At 43.0% G+C, this 10,839-nt stretch overlaps 2 long non-coding RNA genes across 3 annotated transcripts; one reads left to right on the forward strand and one right to left on the reverse strand.

Moving 5' to 3' along the window:
• Positions 1 to 1,151: 1,151 nt before the first annotated feature.
• On the reverse strand, positions 1,152 to 10,742 carry LOC135113018 (uncharacterized). Of its 2 annotated transcripts, XR_010274685.1 has the most exons (7): positions 9,988 to 10,742; positions 9,619 to 9,788; positions 9,195 to 9,458; positions 7,756 to 8,012; positions 4,508 to 4,677; positions 3,760 to 3,852; positions 1,152 to 2,872 (listed from the first exon to the last, which is right to left on the reverse strand). It is a non-coding gene; the product is annotated as an uncharacterized LOC135113018 (long non-coding RNA). The 2 variants fall into 2 exon arrangements; XR_010274684.1 differs by having other exon boundaries at positions 1,152 to 3,852.
• Positions 4,181 to 4,507, forward strand: LOC135113022 (uncharacterized). Its single transcript, XR_010274689.1, has 2 exons — positions 4,181 to 4,263; positions 4,295 to 4,507. It is a non-coding gene; the product is annotated as an uncharacterized LOC135113022 (long non-coding RNA).
• Positions 10,743 to 10,839: the final 97 nt, after the last annotated feature.

Here is a 10,839-nt window from a genome sequence, read left to right on the forward strand (position 1 = left end):
TGACAGAATGAGAGATCTATGGGTGGTGGTGACACCTGGAAATGGGTATGATTCATGAAGGGATTGATTGATTGGTTGACTGACTGATTAAGAAAAAAAACGTAGCAGTGGAGGGTGGGGGGGGGGGGGGAAGGCGCCCCCAACTTTCCAGTCATATATGGCGTGGAAGGGACAATACCAGCAAAGAAAAATATGAGAAAATGCATAATTTACTATAAAACCCAAAATGCGAAATAAAACCTTGCCAAATTGAACCTTCCCACGAAGGTAATGAATGGAGTTTTGATGCAATGAGCCACAGTTACTTAAAACACTCAACAAATATAACACCTGCCAAAAAAATAAAATAAATAAATAAAATCAATCAATAAATAAAGATAAAAACGCGAGAAAACCTTTAAATTATCACAACGCGAAATATACACACACGCTAAACTGGATGCGTCATTAATTAATATCCCCCCAATAGTTTATAGCCCCTCCCCTATTCATTGCTCCCCCCCCCTCCCTGTCTTGAGGAACACCTTCACTTATGGCCTGCTGTTGGGTCAGATTTGAGCCATTTTAACCTCGAATTACATACAATACATACATACATATCGTCTCCTTGCAATAATTATAATAGTCTTCCTGGCTTAATTTTTGTTTATTCATTATTCCTTATGTATTTATTAATTATTTGTCATTTGTCTAATTCCTTGTTTTATTTAGCCTCGGTATTTAACTAAGCATTTTTTTTTTTCACTTTCTGACTGTGGCCCTTGCAATGAATGGCTTAATTGTTTATTTACTGTTCCTTACGTGTTTATTGATTATATGTGAGTTATTTATTTGATATTCATGATTTTTTTTTACTTCGTATTTCTTTATATGATAGTTTTATCTTTTCGTGTTTTCTGGCTTAAGTTTTGTTTATTACTCCTTGTTTGTGTTATTAGGTGTGTCATTAATTATTTGTCTTATTTCTCGTAGTTTAATGGATTTTTTAGCACTTTAATTATTAGAGTTCCTCACCAGTCATTTTATTCGAGAGAGAGAGAGAGAGAGAGAGAGAGAGAGAGAGAGAGAGAGAGAGAGAGAGAGAGAGAGAGAGAGAGAGAGAGAGAGAGAGAGAGAGAGAGAGTCTAAATGAATGATAAAAAAAATAATAATCAGTTACAGTATTTTATTTATAAACAAGAACAATTCATGATAATAATAATAATAATAATAATAATAATAATAATAATATTTAAATACAAGGAGGAAAATGTGTAATAATAATAATAATAATAATAATAATAATAATAATAATAATAATAATAATAATAATAATAACAATAACTGCTTTTATCTTACTCACACAGATAAATAGTTTTATAAATAGTTTATTGACCATAAACATTGTGTACATACACACAAAATTAAATAGAACAGATAAAAATTTCAAAATGTAGTCAGTGACACACAGAAGACTGGTGACAAAACCTACTAAAGCCCATTAAATGATTGGGTGTCTCAAGTTTCCACATCATCAGTGGAACACTGCTTCTGAGCACTCAGGGATGGACAAGCTTTTCATGGCTTGTGTGAATGGAGACAAGACGTGTAGGGGATTTATTTGTTCTGTTTTTTCTTGTCCTACTCTCTCTTCCTCCCTCTTGACTCTTCCTTTGCTTCATCCTACTCTTTCTCTTGCTCATTCTTTCTCTCTCTCTCTCTCTCTGGACTTTTCAGACATAGCTCCTTATGATTTTTTGGCAATCCCAAACCTGTTGACAGTATCCTTATCTGAGAGCCAAGGAGACCATGCAGAATGTGGCAGCATACCTATCATTGGTTGCAGAAGCGTTTGAGCAGTGGAGTGATGGATGATTGTAGGAATGTGGTGGCACTGCTATCCACCATGACATTCATCCACATAACAGAACCATCTCACATGGTGCATTCAGCCTCAGGGAGAGGAACCTCTGTAGCCTTGGGCAGTAGCCCTTGGTCAGGTTTGCTCCAGAGTCAAACCTGCTTACCATCCGAGAATACCTTGGGGAGGAATGAGGAAGCCTTTTGCTCTGAACCCATGAAAATTGTTCAACCCTATAAGGGAAAAATATGAATGTTGAACAAATTGATGAGAAATGGAAGGATTAATGGGCTAAGTGTGTTGGATTACAGAGGGCTTTCTTTGAAGGACATTTTGAATGATACCATAATTTTGGCCCTTAGCCCAAGGTTGGATACTTCTGAACCGTTCTTGCATTTTTAAGCTAAGTAATATAAAATGCTCAATTAACAAAGGAAGGATAATGAAAAGATAAAACAAATCAGGAATTATATCAATTCATAGCTTTATCATAGTTCTAAGTCATAAATACTACAAAAATTAGTCAATCTCTTCAGAAATAATTATAAGATAAGCTTTAATAATAAAAAGTATGTATAAATAGATGAAATGTTGTCACCTTCACCAATGCCGGCTTCTTGTTATTCAGCACATGCTTGTGCTTCCTGAACACCGGTCTCATACTGGATAGAGACAGTAATGTATGGAGGTTTGATGCAATACAACATTTTATATAAGGATAAAAACTTGCATAAACTTCCTGTTTGTGTTTTTCTACTAAGGTGCAATTGTTAGGTGAGCATTTGCAACTTCCTACACTTAAACCATAACATCCCTACTACAGTGGCTCAGAGCCACACCATCACTTGTTGCTTGTCCACTAGTAAATAAGTTTTTTGTTTGTTCATTCTCATTCCTTCCCTATTTAAAACATCATTCCATCTTGTCATGGCCTCTTGAAGATCTTGTTGGCTTCCTGTCACGACAGCGACATCGTCTGCATAGGCCAGCATGATCTCTTTATCCTCCCTTACACACACTTCCTTCAGGCATCTGTCCATGTATATAATGAATAGCAAAGGAGAGAGCATCAATTATTCAATTATTCAATTATTCCTCACACACACACATACACACACACACACACACACACACACACACACACACACACACACACACACACACACACACACACACACACACAGGTAATAACAATAATATCTACCCTATATTGTAATGCACATTTTCATAATCACCACTGAATCATCATCATCATCATCATCAATATTTTTTATCAATAATATTAACAGTATTTATATATGTACATAGCATTACTATTATTACTACACACACACACACACACACACACACACACGTACATACACTCACCTCTCGGCAGGGGTGGTGGGGAACAGGAGGAGGAGGAGGAGGAGGAGGAGGAGGAGGAGGAGGAGGAGGAGGAGGAGGAGGAGGAGGTGGACGAGGAGGAGGAGGAGGAGGAGGAGGAGGAGGAGGAGGAGGAGGAGGAGGAGGAGGAGGAGGAGGAGGAGGAGGAGGAGGAGGAGGAGGAGGAAGAGGAGGATTAACACTGTGTGAGTGACTGACAGACTGACTAACTGACTAACTCACTAACTGACTGAATGACTGACTAACTGACTGACTGAATGACTGACTAACTGACTAACTGAGTGACTGACTGACTGACTCACTGACTGATACATACATACATACAGACAGACACAAGTACACAAGAATAAAAAATAAAATACATAACTGAAAAATCATTGCAATACACAGACAGACAGACAGACCAATGACAGAAAGACAGACAGATGGAGACAAACTAAACAGATAGATAGATAGTGAAATGACCACACAAAACACACACACACACACACACACACACACACACACACACACACACACACACACACACGCACCTGTTGAACATAGTAAGCTGTGGCACCAGGTTCAGACGGCCGCTCTACACAGCCTCGGACGCCTCCTGTGCCAACTCCTTGCATCGAACGAACCTGTGTAGACATGAAAGTAAGCAAGCAAGTGTTTATGGCTAATTATAATACTCAATATGCCAGTATCATCTCCAGCATCACCATCTGCTCACCACTGGGGACTCTCCTGGGGAGAGTTAGGAGAGTGAGAGAGGGGAGGGAGAGAGAGGGAGAGGAGAGGAAGAGAGAAGGGGAGTCTTGGAGATGGTTTGGGGTGAGTCTGGGATGGTCTGGATACATTGGGAATGAGAGAGAGAGAGAGAGAGAGAGAGAGAGAGAGAGAGAGAGAGAGAGAGAGAGAGAGAGAGAGAGAGAGAGAGAGAGAGAGAGAGAGAGAGAGAGAGAGAGAGAGAGAGAGAGAGAGAGAGAGAGAGAGAGAGAGAGAGAGAGAGAGAGAGAGAGGCTGTGAAAGGCTGGAAGAGGCTGTGAGAAGTTGGGATGGACTGGAAGTCCATCCCAACAGTTTGGGACAGTTTGGGGTGAGTCTGGAATGGTCTGGATACACTGGGAATGAGATAGAGTGAGAGAGAGGCTGTGAGTGGCTGTGAATAGCTGGGAGAGGGTGTGATAGGTTGTGAGAGGCTGAGAAAAGACAGTGAGAGGGTGGAGAAAATAATGGGAAACTGGAAAAATGAAAAGGAGAGATAGAAAGAGACACACAGGTAGACAGACACACCTGTAGGAAGGGCTCCTTAATATCCCCTTATCAGCTGGAGGGAGGGCTACAGGTAATAATCTTTTCTTCTTCCTTATCCGTGCCTCCTCCTCGTCCTCCTCTTCCTTTTCCTCCTCCACCTCGTACTCCGGAACTGGCGACCCCACCACCGGCACCTCCGACATGGCCTCCTGCGGGATGGTAAGGTAGTTAGGGAACTGTCTGAGTTAGCGTGTGTGTGTATGTTGGTTAAGTTTGGTTAAGTGTTAAATAAAGAATGGTACTCTATATTAATTTCAATATTTATCTACTTATTATCTGTATTTTGAAGATACATGTACCATTTGAACTGTAAACCTTTGTAATTGTCTGTCTCCTGCACACCCAGCTCGTCAACACCCCTGTGCCTGCAAACGGGTCACTGAACATTAAATAAACTTGTCTCAGTCCCCTACATACACACAAGTGGCTGGCCAAACACTGCATCAACACAAACAATGGATAAACAGTGGGAATCTGCTGGTCTGAGTCCCCTACATACACACAAGTGGCTGGCCAAACACTGCATCAACACAAACAGTGAATAAACAGTGAGAATCTGCTGGTCTGAGCCCCCAAAACACACTAGTGGCTGGCCAAACACTAGATCAACACAAACAGTGAATAAACAGTGGGAATCTGCTGGTCTGAGCCCCCAAAACACACAAGTGGCTGGCCAAACACTAGATCAACACAAACAGTGGATAAACAGTGGGAATCTGCTGGTCTGAGTCCCCTACATAAACACAAGTGGCTGGCCAAACACTAGATCAACACAAACAGTGGATAAATAGTAGGAATCTGCTGGTCTGAGCCCCCAAAACACACAAGTGGTTGGCCAAACACTGCATCAACACAAACAGTGGATAAACAGTGGGAATCTGCTGGTCTGAGTCCCCTACATACACACAAGTGGCTGGCCAAACACTGCATCAACACAAACAGTGAATAAACAGTGGGAATCTGCTGGTCTGAGTCCCCTACATACACACAAGTGGCTGGCCAAACACTGCATCAACACAAACAGTGGATAAACAGTGGGAATCTGCTGGTCTGAGTCCCCTACATACACACAAGTGGCTGGCCAAACACTGCATCAACACAAACAATGGATAAACAGTGGGAATCTGCTGGTCTGAGTCCCCTACATACACACAAGTGGCTGGCCAAACACTAGATCAACACAAACAGTGAATAAACAGTGGGAATCTGCTGGTCTGAGTCCCCTACATACACACAAGTGGCTGGCCAAACACTAGATCAACACAAACAGTGGATAAACAGTGGGAATCTGCTGGTCTGAGTCCCCTACATAAACACAAGTGGCTGGCCAAACACTAGATCAACACAAACAGTGGATAAATAGTAGGAATCTGCTGGTCTGAGCCCCCAAAACACACAAGTGGCTGGCCAAACACTGCATCAACACAAACAGTGGATAAACAGTGGGAATCTGCTGGTCTGAGTCCGCTACATACACACAAGTGGCTGGCCAAATACTGCATCAACACAAACAGTGAATAAACAGTGGGAATCTGCTGGTCTGAGTCCCCTACATACACACAAGTGGCTGGCCAAACACTAGATCAACACAAACAGTGAATAAACAGTGAGAATCTGCTGGTCTGAGCCCCCAAAACACACTAGTGGCTGGCCAAACACTAGATCAACACAAACAGTGAATAAACAGTGGGAATCTGCTGGTCTGAGCCCCCAAAACACACAAATGGCTGGCCAAACACTAGATCAACACAAACAGTGGATAAACAGTGGGAATCTGCTGGTCTGAGTCCCCTACATAAACACAAGTGGCTGGCCAAACACTAGATCAACACAAACAGTGGATAAATAGTAGGAATCTGCTGGTCTGAGCCCCCAAAACACACAAGTGGCTGGCCAAACACTGCATCAACACAAACAGTGGATAAACAGTGGGAATCTGCTGGTCTGAGTCCGCTACATACACACAAGTGGCTGGCCAAATACTGCATCAACACAAACAGTGAATAAACAGTGGGAATCTGCTGGTCTGAGTCCCCTACATACACACAAGTGGCTGGCCAAACACTGCATCAACACAAACAGTGGATAAACAGTGGGAATCTGCTGGTCTGAGTCCCCTACATACACACAAGTGGCTGGCTAAACACTGCATCAACACAAACAATGGATAAACAGTGGGAATCTGCTGGTCTGAGTCCCCTACATACACACAAGTGGCTGGCCAAACACTAGATCAACACAAACAGTGAATAAACAGTGAGAATCTGCTGGTCTGAGCCCCCAAAACACACAAGTGGCTGGCCAAACACTAGATCAACACAAACAGTGAATAAACAGTGGGAATCTGCTGGTCTGAGCCCCCAAAACACACAACTGGCTGGCCAAACACTAGATCAACACAAACAGTGGATAAACAGTGGGAATCTGCTGGTCTGAATCCCCTACATAGACACAAGTGGCTGGCCAAACACTAGATCAACACAAACAGTGGATAAATAGTAGGAATCTGCTGGTCTGAGCCCCCAAAACACACAAGTGGCTGGCCAAACACTGCATCAACACAAACAGTGGATAAACAGTGGGAATCTGCTGGTCTGAGTCCCCTACATACACACAAGTGGCTGGCCAAACACTAGATCAACACAAACAGTGAATAAACAGTGGGAATCTGCTGGTCTGAGCCCCCAAAACACACAAGTGGCTGGCCAAACACTAAATCAACACAAACAGTGAATAAACACTGGGAATCTGCTGGTCTGAGCCCCCAAAACACACAAGTGGCTGGCCAGACACTGCATCAACACAAACAGTGAATAAACACTGGGAATCTGCTGGTCTGAGCCCCCAAAACACACAAGTGGCTGGCCAGACATTGCATCAACACAAACAGTGAATAAACAGTGGGAATCTGCTGGTCTGAGCCCCCAAAACACACTAGTGGCTGGCCAGACACTGCATAGGCACAGATGGGGAGCTGGTTTGGCCTGACAGCACCCTCCAGTATTCATGTAAATTCTGGCTACCATTTGCAATTCTATTTTGGGGAGCCACACCTCAGAGAGTCTCTTTTATTGAAGTTTTGTCCCCCCACGGCTGGCTGGCCTACATAACAAAATAAATAGATAATGTTTTTTTTTTTTGTCAGTTAGAGGACTTTTTCATCTCTACCTGTTGAAATAAGATTATCTCGGAAAGTTTAAAAATGATGCATTACTACTACTACTTACCCTGAACAATACCTCATCCTCAGCATCAGAGGACGGCCCCTCCCCCTCCTCACTGACTAACTGTTGTTGTTGTTGCAGTTGTTGTTGTAACAGAATCAACCTCTTCCTCTCCCTCTCTCTCTGACGTGCCTCCCTCCTGGCCTCCCTCTCTCTCCTCCTCCTCTCCTTCCTCTCCCTCCTCTCTTGCTTCTCTCTCTCTCTCTTGCTGCTGCTGCAATCTCTGGGTCCACCATGTCCTCGTTGATCCTCGGGATTTGCTGCAAAAGGAGGGAGAGAGTGAGTGAGTGGAAGTGGGAGAGAGGATGAGAGAGAAGGGTAAAACTATTATTGTAAGAGAGAGAGAGAGAGAGAGAGAGAGAGAGAGAGAGAGAGAGAGAGAGAGAGAGAGAGAGAGAGAGAGAGAGAGAGAGAGAGAGAGAGAGAGAGAGAGAGAGAGAGAGAGAGAGAGAGAGAGAGAAATATGTAGCAGTAATAATAATAATAATAATAATAATAATAATAATAATAATAATAATAATAATAATAATAATAATAATATCAAACATTCTCTCTCTCTCTCTCTCTCTCTCTCTCTCTCTCTCTCTCTCTCTCTCTCTCTCTCTCTCTCTCTCTCTCTCTCTCTCTCTCTCTTTCTCCTAGTGCAACCTACACTCATAAATTATTTCTTGCCCCAAAAAAGCTAATTTGGAATAAGACAAACAGTAACAAGTCCGAACATAGCAGTGGATCTTAAACTCCTAGAAACTGGAGACATTACTGTATTCCAGACCTTGGCGTTTGTATACAAAGCTCTTAATACAAACACAAGAGACACGGGCTCATGATATTCAGTTAAGACAGACAGGTAACTTGAGGACACCCTTCTGCTGAACCTCCCGTGCCCAACAGAGTGTCGTCTCACGAGGAACCAAGCACTGGACCCGGCTCTCGGACACAGTTAAAAACAAACCATTACATTCCTTTAAATTACTGATAAAACAACACTTAACAAGTAATTATTCATTGTATTTATTAGTTTTCAAATTGTAATCAGCTCTACTATTATAAACATATGTAATTGTTTGTAATTTGTAATAGTTATTATTATTATTATTATTTACTTTTGTTATTGATATAATTCTTTTTTGCATGTATCTATAATTTGATTGGGTTAAAGTTATGAATTACTTACTAAATAATTATGTACTGTCTTTTTCTTTTTTTTTTCATGATAGCTGAATAAAACACTGGTCTTAAACCTTAGTGTAAAATATTCATTAGTCCACAAAGACCTTGTGCTCCATGGACTGGCCATCACATATCAGAATGTCTATATACCAGTCTGTCTGTATATATTAACACCAATATATATCATTTAATCAATCAATCACTCTGTAAGGAAAATATAGACAAATAAATACAATAACAACAGATGTATATACACTCTCTCTCTCTCTCACCTGCTGAGGAGGGAGATAAGCCAAGCCACAGCTAACCCAGGTGTGTGTGGCCCACCTCCACCTCCCATCACCCCCGCTGGCAGCACCGCAGGGGGGCAGGAGGGGGTGAGGGATGACTGGGCAGGGGTCACAGGGAGAGGGGTGGCTGGGGCAGGGGTCTGGGGCTGGGGTCGGGGGAAAGCCTGGGACTCCGACCACTTGCATGACCCGACCAACTCCAACGACTTCTGCCCCTAATACCTGCGTGTTGTCAGCTGGAACAACCTGAGAGGAAGGAGGTGCTCAGAAGTAGTAGTAGTAGTAGTAGTAGTAGTAAGATTGATTTTCTATCTCTGTCTCTCCTTTCTGTATGTAAAAAACTTTCTCTCTCTCTCTCTCTCTCTCTCTCTCTCTCTCTCTCTCTCTCTCTCTCTCTCTCTCTCACCTGTATGACATTCCCTGCCTGCACTATCATGGGGAAGTGGGGCTGCGGGGCTGAGGCATCTTGGGGCAACACCTGAAGCATGTTCCCCATTTGAATAACCCTTGTTGTGGCGGTGGTGGCAGTGGTGGTGGTGGCGTCAGTCCCCTCGGCTGCATCGTAAGGTACTGGAACTGTTGGGAGGAGGGGGTTAGTTTGGGCGGCCACGCCCCGGGGACTTAGCCTTGGGAGGAGAGCGTGCCCAAAGGGGGCAGGGACCGGTTCTTGTAGGGGCTGCGGGCACACGCGGGAGGGCGGCCCTGGGGAGAAAGCTACTAGATTCGTTCAAAGCATATCTAAACCTAACAGAACACTATTTACAAATAAACCCACCTGTTATAATTAGCTTGTGCAACAGTTTGAGGGCGAAGGTAAGGAGTGAGGAGCCACTGCTTACAGGGATAGCCACTGTCCCCGGGAAGGTAGCATCCTGCAGGTACATGTTGTTCCTCAAACATCAGTTTGAGTGCTGACTTATCTAGTATTCTTGCATCGTTGACTGAGCCAGGCCACCTTGCCACAATGTCAAGAATCTTATAGTGAGCATCAAATACTACTTGCACATTTATGCTGTGATAGCGTTTCCTGTTCACATATACATGTTCATCGACATGAGGAGACACAATTCTTATATGAGTACCATCAATCACTCCCACAACACCGGGAAACTGAGTTACTTGCATGAACTCTGCCTGTTTTTGCTGCACTTCACGCTGGGTGTGAGGGAAAGCCACGAACTGCCAGATTACTTCTGGGTCAGCCAGTGCATCAATTGTCTGTGATATTGCACGGCTGATAGTGGGCTGCGTTGTTCCAAAATCATCACAACTGCACTGTTGCATTTTTCCTGTGGCTAAATATCGTAATGTGATGGCCACCATCTCAGGGGTCAAGGCTCTATTTCTTTCAGTTTTACTTTGCAGCTTGTCTCTCACTATATCAGTCACTGCAACAATACCAGCACGGTCCAATCTGAATCTTTTCAGTAACTCAGCATCGTCGTACTCAGCGAAAATATCTCTTCTCACTCTGTAGGTGCGCCGCTGACGTTGTTGTGCCGCCTTCCTGCTAACGGCTGGGTTCATCATGCTCTAAATAAAATTTCCACCTACCTTTAATAATCTGCTGGAGGTAACTTGTGGAAAGAGAAAGAAAAGTGCATTATTTTTATGCAATAATATTTTT

The sequence above is a fragment of the Scylla paramamosain genome, chromosome 25 (assembly GCF_035594125.1).
Source record: "Scylla paramamosain isolate STU-SP2022 chromosome 25, ASM3559412v1, whole genome shotgun sequence".
NCBI lineage: Eukaryota > Metazoa > Arthropoda > Malacostraca > Decapoda > Portunidae > Scylla > Scylla paramamosain.